Genomic DNA, 7,422 nt, shown 5'->3' on the forward strand with positions numbered 1-7,422 from the left:
TTCTGAATTTCTTCTTAGTATAATTTCTCTGTTTTTTCCTTTTTTAATTTGGATAGAAAATGATATTAAAAATCTTATAGAGCAAAGAAAAAACAAGAAATGAAGTAAGCTACATTTAAGATTGTATACAAGGCAAGATATTCACGGGCTGTGGTGAGGATAAAATGATCGTGGCCATCTAACATGCATATGACTATTAATAGAGTTTTTTTTTCTGAAAAAAACTTAAATTAAAAAATTAAAAAAATAAATTCTAAAATAATATAGTTTAATAAGTAAGTACCAGTTGTCTCGACATAACTTGAGATATACGGCTCTTACCTCTCTAGTGCAAATTTTTTATCAAGTGATTTTTCTTAGCTATTTTTATTTGTTTGTTTCCTCAATTTTTTATATTTAGTTAATTTTAGTTTTATTATTATAATAATTTCATCCGTTGTTTTTGCATATATATATTTTTTTATAATTGATGTTTATATTTATTTTTTGCCCAACTTAAATAAAAATAAGCTTACATGATCATAATTATGGAACTAAAGGTAACTAAATATAAAACTTGGGGGACCAAAGGGGTAGTTTGGTAGAGTAGAGATAAGAAGAAAGGGGCCGGTATAACACCCAAAATAGGAGACATTAAAACCAAATAATAATAATAATAATAATGAGACGCCGGCACACATTGAATGATAATTATTTTTTCAAGTAGCATATGTACAACTGTGCAACACATCAAACCATTCTAGTTTATAAAATTGTATTATTTTTAATTTTTTTTATAATGCTATTTTTGGAAAGAAAACTCACTATTGGCACCAGGTTATTTAATTATAAATAATTTTTTTAAAATACTGTGTGAGAGAAAGAGAGAGAAGCGAGCTCTGTGATCCCTATGGTATTCAAGTCAACATTGAGAGACCATGCCGTCTTCCCATGCTCTACTATTTGTGCACATCTAGGATTATCTTTGTATGCTTTCCCCTTACTTTAAGTGGCCACAGGTCCATCGTATTTAGGAAATAATCAACGAAAGGACAGAGCTCAAGGTACAATGGTGCAACCAACCACTCTTTTTGTTTCCTTTTAACTTTTGATTTTTCTCTTTCCATTTATGTCAAACACCCAATCAGCAAATAGTGCAGTCCCTATTCCCATCATCATTTGTTGGCGATCTCTTATATTTTGCTTGCTTGCCCTCAATTATGAGCCCAGTTATTGTACGATATGATTTGAAGTTGCACTACACGTGTTACTTAGGACGTGTTTGGCATTATATTAGTGTTTTTTTTAAAATAATTTTTTTTATTTTACATTAATATATTTTTTATGTTTTAAAATTATTTTGGTATACTAATATTAAAAATAATTTTAAAAAATAAAAAAAATATTATTTACATATTTTTTATGAATGAAATATACTTTAAAAAACAATCATAACCACATTTACAAATATACTCTAACTTTCATATCATTCCACTATATCCTCTCTTTAATTTTAAAGATATCCTCTCTTTAATTTTAAAGCTCAGATGCTAACTTTGCTAATATATCTAATTTAGTAAAGTTTTTAAATCACTTAACTAATATTTTGCTTAAAACTTGAGTTACATGTTGGATGAGTTAGTATAAGTTAATAAGAAAGATATTATTTTAAAATTAAAATTAAATAAATATATAATATTTTAATTTAAAAGTATTAAACAAATTAAAATTGAATGATTTGATCAAATCTAAACTTCTTCATTTGATATTTATCTAACCTCAACATCTTTTATTACTATATTAAACTAATACTGCTTACATTATTGTCTTTTGGCTACATTTTGGCTTTAAAAATTGAAATTTATTTCTAGGCTCTTTTCATGTTTTCTAAGACTAGTTTAACGAATGCGTGATAACAATAAAGTATAATTATATATGTGATAGTGAGAGGGATGAGCTTGCAGTGTCATCTTAATGACAGATACGTGACAACAATAAATTACAATTATATCTATGACAGTAAAAGGGATAAGTTTGTAATGCCATCTCAATAACTGATAGAAGTTGCTTTATATGGAGATGTAGAGTTTGTGATAAAGAGTTTGAAGTCTAAAACAGTAGATGTGAATTATAAAAGGACAATAAGCTTGAAAATGATATGTGTTGCGAGAGGAAGAGGCTGATGAGATTGAGATTCATTAAAGGGATTTTGTTACTGATGTCACTCTAGAACCCAAATTAAGTTTATAAATTATTATTTAAGATTTGTTATATTTTTTTAATTAATTTAGAATTTTTTTCCTATTTAATTTATAAATGTTTTATTATTATTCTAGTTTGTTTATGATATTTTTTCTAGTATATAAGAACTACTAGCCTAGAAGAGCTTTACTCTTTAGTTTTTAATGGAGAAAATGTATATCGAGTAACAAAAACTTGAATTGGTATTATTGTAATGGATATTTTTTTTCAGAAAAATCCTATCTTTCTTTAGATTTACTATTTTTCTTGTGTTTTTCCTGTTTGTATCAGAAGAAGTCTTTAAGGGCAAGAGGAGTAGCTCTAAATAATCAAAGAGAAGCCACATAGAAATAACACTATCATCAATCAATCATCACTATAACATCAGTAGTCATCGATAAAAGATTAAAATGAGAGTTATTTAATTTCACTTTACATTTAATTCATTATATTGTATTTAATATTTGAAACAAAGAACATAGGGTACCCAATAAATAAATAAATTATTTGAGACCATATTGCAATCTATATATATACCAGTTTGGTTCTAATCACTTTAAGCTAGAGAATTCCATCATTAAACACTAGAAGTGGCCTCCTTTGTAATAAGATCAATGTCATAAACTCTAAGTTCAAAATTAGCAGTAAAGCTTGCCTCATAATGAATCTCTCTCTGTCTAAGTCAACACCTTGAAAACCATCTCATTTCAAGCCTTGTTCACCTTCATTTTATTCTTTAAAAAGGTTGGAATCTTTCTTTCCATTGCTTCCTTACATGCAACCTTCCTTCGATTCAAACTTTCCACGTATTAATAAGTTAGATTTGAGAATCTAAATTATTGGTAATTAGGTTAGGCCTCATCCGCCCATAAAAGATAGAAGTTATCTAAATATTTAAAAGAGTTACTAAAAGAAGTAATCGCTTCCTTTAAATATATATATAGAAATATAACCCATGTTAAGATGTAGTTTTTACTTTGAAAGATAATGATTCTCTCTTTCTTTTCTTCTATTTTGTACTCTCTAAATTAACTTGATGAGATTTATAAAGACGTTTGTATTGTGGAATATCCTTTTGGTTTTAATAATTAAAGTAGCACTGAAGCTATTGATCTAGAGATAAGAAAGCGAATTCTCAAATCACTCATAAGTTTTCTTTAAAGCTATAATGGTATTAGAGCATGGTTTTAAGATATTTTTTTGTTAAATTTTATGCATTATATTTATTATTGTACAAATATTTTTTTCTAATACATATGAATACATGCTAATTCTTTATTTGTATCGATAATTGCACCATGTATTATTTAAAAGAGGGATTCTAAAAATATTTGCCAAATTTGCATTTTTGAAAACAAGACATTGACTTTTGACTATATTGATTGTATTATAATTTTTTGTTCCTAATTTATTTTTTAATAACTACTTCAAAATAGTAATTTTGTAACTACCACTTGGTTTTAAAATACAATATATGGCTAAGATGGTATTTGGCATTATGTATCACAAATGCCTTTTATTTTATTTATTTGAAATTCATTAATTTAAGATAATTAATTAAATTTTTAGAATTAATTAATCTAATAATTATGCATAACACCTCCTACCAAAATGTTTAAATAATTTGAATGAAGAGTTGTTTTAAAACTTTACATACATATTGGTCTGAAAAATATATGCATTTAAACTCTACAGACATATTGATTTGAAGAGGTGTGCATTTATACTTTACAGACACATTAGTCTAAAAGGATGTTATTTTATTTATAAATACTAGTTTGATGTTAATAGGAAAAAAAATCTTCTTCTCTCCATAATTTTTCTTTATAAATCTCTATTTATGTTTATTAGAAACAAAATATAACTTCTTAATAAACTTATAGAAGTTGCTATCTATAAGTTAAGACTTTGTTGTACCCTGAATGTATATTACTTAAACCCTATAACAAATATAGTGGATGCAATTAATACCTTAAAGATAGTGATTTTTACACCTCAAAACCTATTTGTTATACCCTTGATTATTATATTTATGTGCTTTTGGAATTTTGTTGTTGTAGTGGATATGCAACAATAAATTGATCATTTATTGGGTTATACCATTAATCATATTCACAAAATTCAAGAGCATATTGATTATATGTATCATTGGATGAGTAGATTGGCTATGAGTTGTGTTTATGAGTTTTATATGGAATATCAAATGTTAATTGTTTCAATTTTTTTGCCTGAGAAATGGATGTTTGTGTGACTATTCTTGGAATATAGGCTGGAGTCCTTAGATTTCAACAATCTCAATGATGAAATGTTGTTTAAGAGGGAACGTCAATATATTAAAAAGGGTATACGATGCTCTGAAAAAAGTGTAGGTCATTTGGATGTTGCTGCTAAATTCATTCCATGGTTCGAGTAGAATGAACTTAGAGGAGATGACTTTAATGAAGTAGATGATGTAATTAGAGACCCTAATTATGTACCTGCAATATAAAATAATTCTAAAATTTATTATTCTTAATTTTGTATTTTATTATTATTTCAATATTTTTTTGTTAAGATAATTGGTTGATTTTTTTTTTGTTGAATTGCATAACTTTTATAATTTAAGGTTTAATTACATTATATCTATGTATATGAAAATATCTACAATTTGATCAGTAAGAGTTGTTTGTTGAAACTAATAACTATAATTTTTTACTCATTTAAATTTTCAATAATAAATCTCATTTAAATTGTACTAGATACTAATCTTTGTAATTGGTATCAATAACATTCGATATTGCTACATCTAAGAGTATTATTATTAATTTGAACTATGGAGATAAACTAAGTGAAAATAATTATGATGTTTGTCATTGTAACATTGAGTATCTACTAGAAAAGTAAGAAATGCTAGAAACAATCACATAATAGATAGCTAAACTTGAGTAAGGAAACATTGTTCAGCACAGGTCCAAACCTATAAGCACAAGGATCATGTAGCTCACATTTTGATGTTGAGTAAATATAAGAAATGATATGATGTTGAGTAGTATGAGAAATGATATCATGTTTTGTCTTGAAAGGCATCATTTAACCCAAACAGTTTAGGATGTTGTGAAGATTCTGTATGAGAAACCTCTACTACTAGACTTTGTCAATTAACTCTTAAATTTGATGGTTACAAGAAAAGTAAAAATTAAGCAATGAGGCAGCATCTTACATTCATGTCTAACATGATTTGTGAATTAAAGGATATTGGGCAAGAGATGATTGATGAACAACAAGTCAATGCTGTGATCCGTTATTTGCCAAGAAATTGAAAACACATATATATTAACTTTACCCACAATGACAACCCTGTAAACAAGACTTCATATCTAAAACTAAGATGTGAAAAGCATATGCCTCCAAACATAAAAAGGGAAAGGGTAAGGGATATAAGGTTAAGCATGAAAAATACGGCGATAAGAGAGGCAAGAATATGAATTATTTCAATTATGGTAAACCTAGTCACTTTGCTTGTGATTGCATTAAGCCAGAGGTAATGTCTAGCCACAATCATTCCTTTAACTTATATATTAACAATTGTTTAATGCTTATTGAATCTATTTCTTTTTGGAATGCAGACTAAAGAGAAAATGACCATATAGTAAGGGATCAAACAACTTTTATGGTATTTTATCAAATTTCACTTACATGAGCAATCACCTTTAGTGCTTGTAAGGTGAGTAGAGATGAGACTATTTGAGTTTTAATGCTCAATAAGTGATTTGAGCACAGTTGGAGCAATTATAACTCAAAATAATTATTAAAAAGTCATATTGGTTGGGACCAATATAAAGTTATTAAATAAAAGAATTAACATGAATGAATTCTCACCATTTATATAACTATTATGATTGAAGTCAAGTATGAAATTATTCATTTGCCACTAATAATAGTATAAGAATCTTTGATTTGAAGTCTATATTTTTTTAGTGACTAAACTAAAACTTGTATGATGTATTTTCATCTAACAAGAAGAACAATGACATATAGTCTTTATCTCAAATAAGAAAAAAAGTAACTTTAATATAACATGTATTTCATAATACAAATACTAACTACCATTACAGGAATAGAAAATAGATCTCTGTTTATTTATTATGTGAGTCCTAGAGATCATGCATAAGATCTCAATATCTTACCTTTTATAACTTTTAATTGTATCATGAGGTAATGTGTAAATGATCATTTCTTTAAGAGTATATCTTATGGTCATAGAATGATTTGACTTAAAAGAATAATTCTTAGAAAATAAGTTAATTCATATTTGATTAATATGATAGTTAAAGAAAAAATAATTTTAGTTTTACACCTATTACTTATATTCACCGATCAGGATTATATTACTCAAATAAATTTGATATGATGTAGAATACTTGTAATTGTAAGGATGAATTGAGTATGAAATTCTTGAGGGATTGAATTATATTCAATCATGTATTGATTAGTACTTAAAAATATATTTTTTATCAAGGTTTTATATCATCATTTTGCACTTGAAGTATCAATAACTCTTTAACTAAAGTATGTTTTATAATAACATATCTAATAATATAAGATACCTTTAATTTATGATAAATGTTCATTTTAAATACAGACCTATCACATAAATGAAAGAATTGATTGATAAGTTTAAGAATTGAAATTGAAAGGACTAAGAGATGACCAAACTTAGAAAAGAGATGCTGGTGTAGTCCAAACCAGAATATTGTTTGGTTATTGGGTCATATCTGGAGCTCTAGATCTTGGATTTAGATCTATTTTATATGGATGGAAAGGTAAGATATAGGCCTACAACTTTCATAGGAGCCTAATATTTAAAAAGACCATTTTTAAGTCCAAATTATAGCAATAATAAAGAAGTCCAAATCTGTCCTACAGCCTGGATACTGTAGTGTTTAACCCATATCTGGAGTTCTGTATAAGTTCAAATGACCTTCATTTTTTTTTATAGAAAAGCTGAGAAAATTTTCTAGAACTTTCATGTTTTCAAGTGTTCCAATTTTGATGTTATTAATAATGTTTTGGGCAGACAAGAGAAGCTAAAGATTGTTACTAAGTCAAAAGTTGGTCACCCATTCATCAATTAGTCATCAAATCAATAGTTCCCAATTTTGGCCTATAAAAAAAGGTCTTTGCCATGCATTTAGGCATCTTGATTTCCAGATCAAGATCATG

Source organism: Populus euphratica, unplaced genomic scaffold (genome assembly GCF_000495115.2).
Source record: "Populus euphratica unplaced genomic scaffold, PopEup_1.0 scaffold172.1, whole genome shotgun sequence".
In the NCBI taxonomy this organism is placed as follows: Eukaryota; Viridiplantae; Streptophyta; class Magnoliopsida; order Malpighiales; family Salicaceae; genus Populus; species Populus euphratica.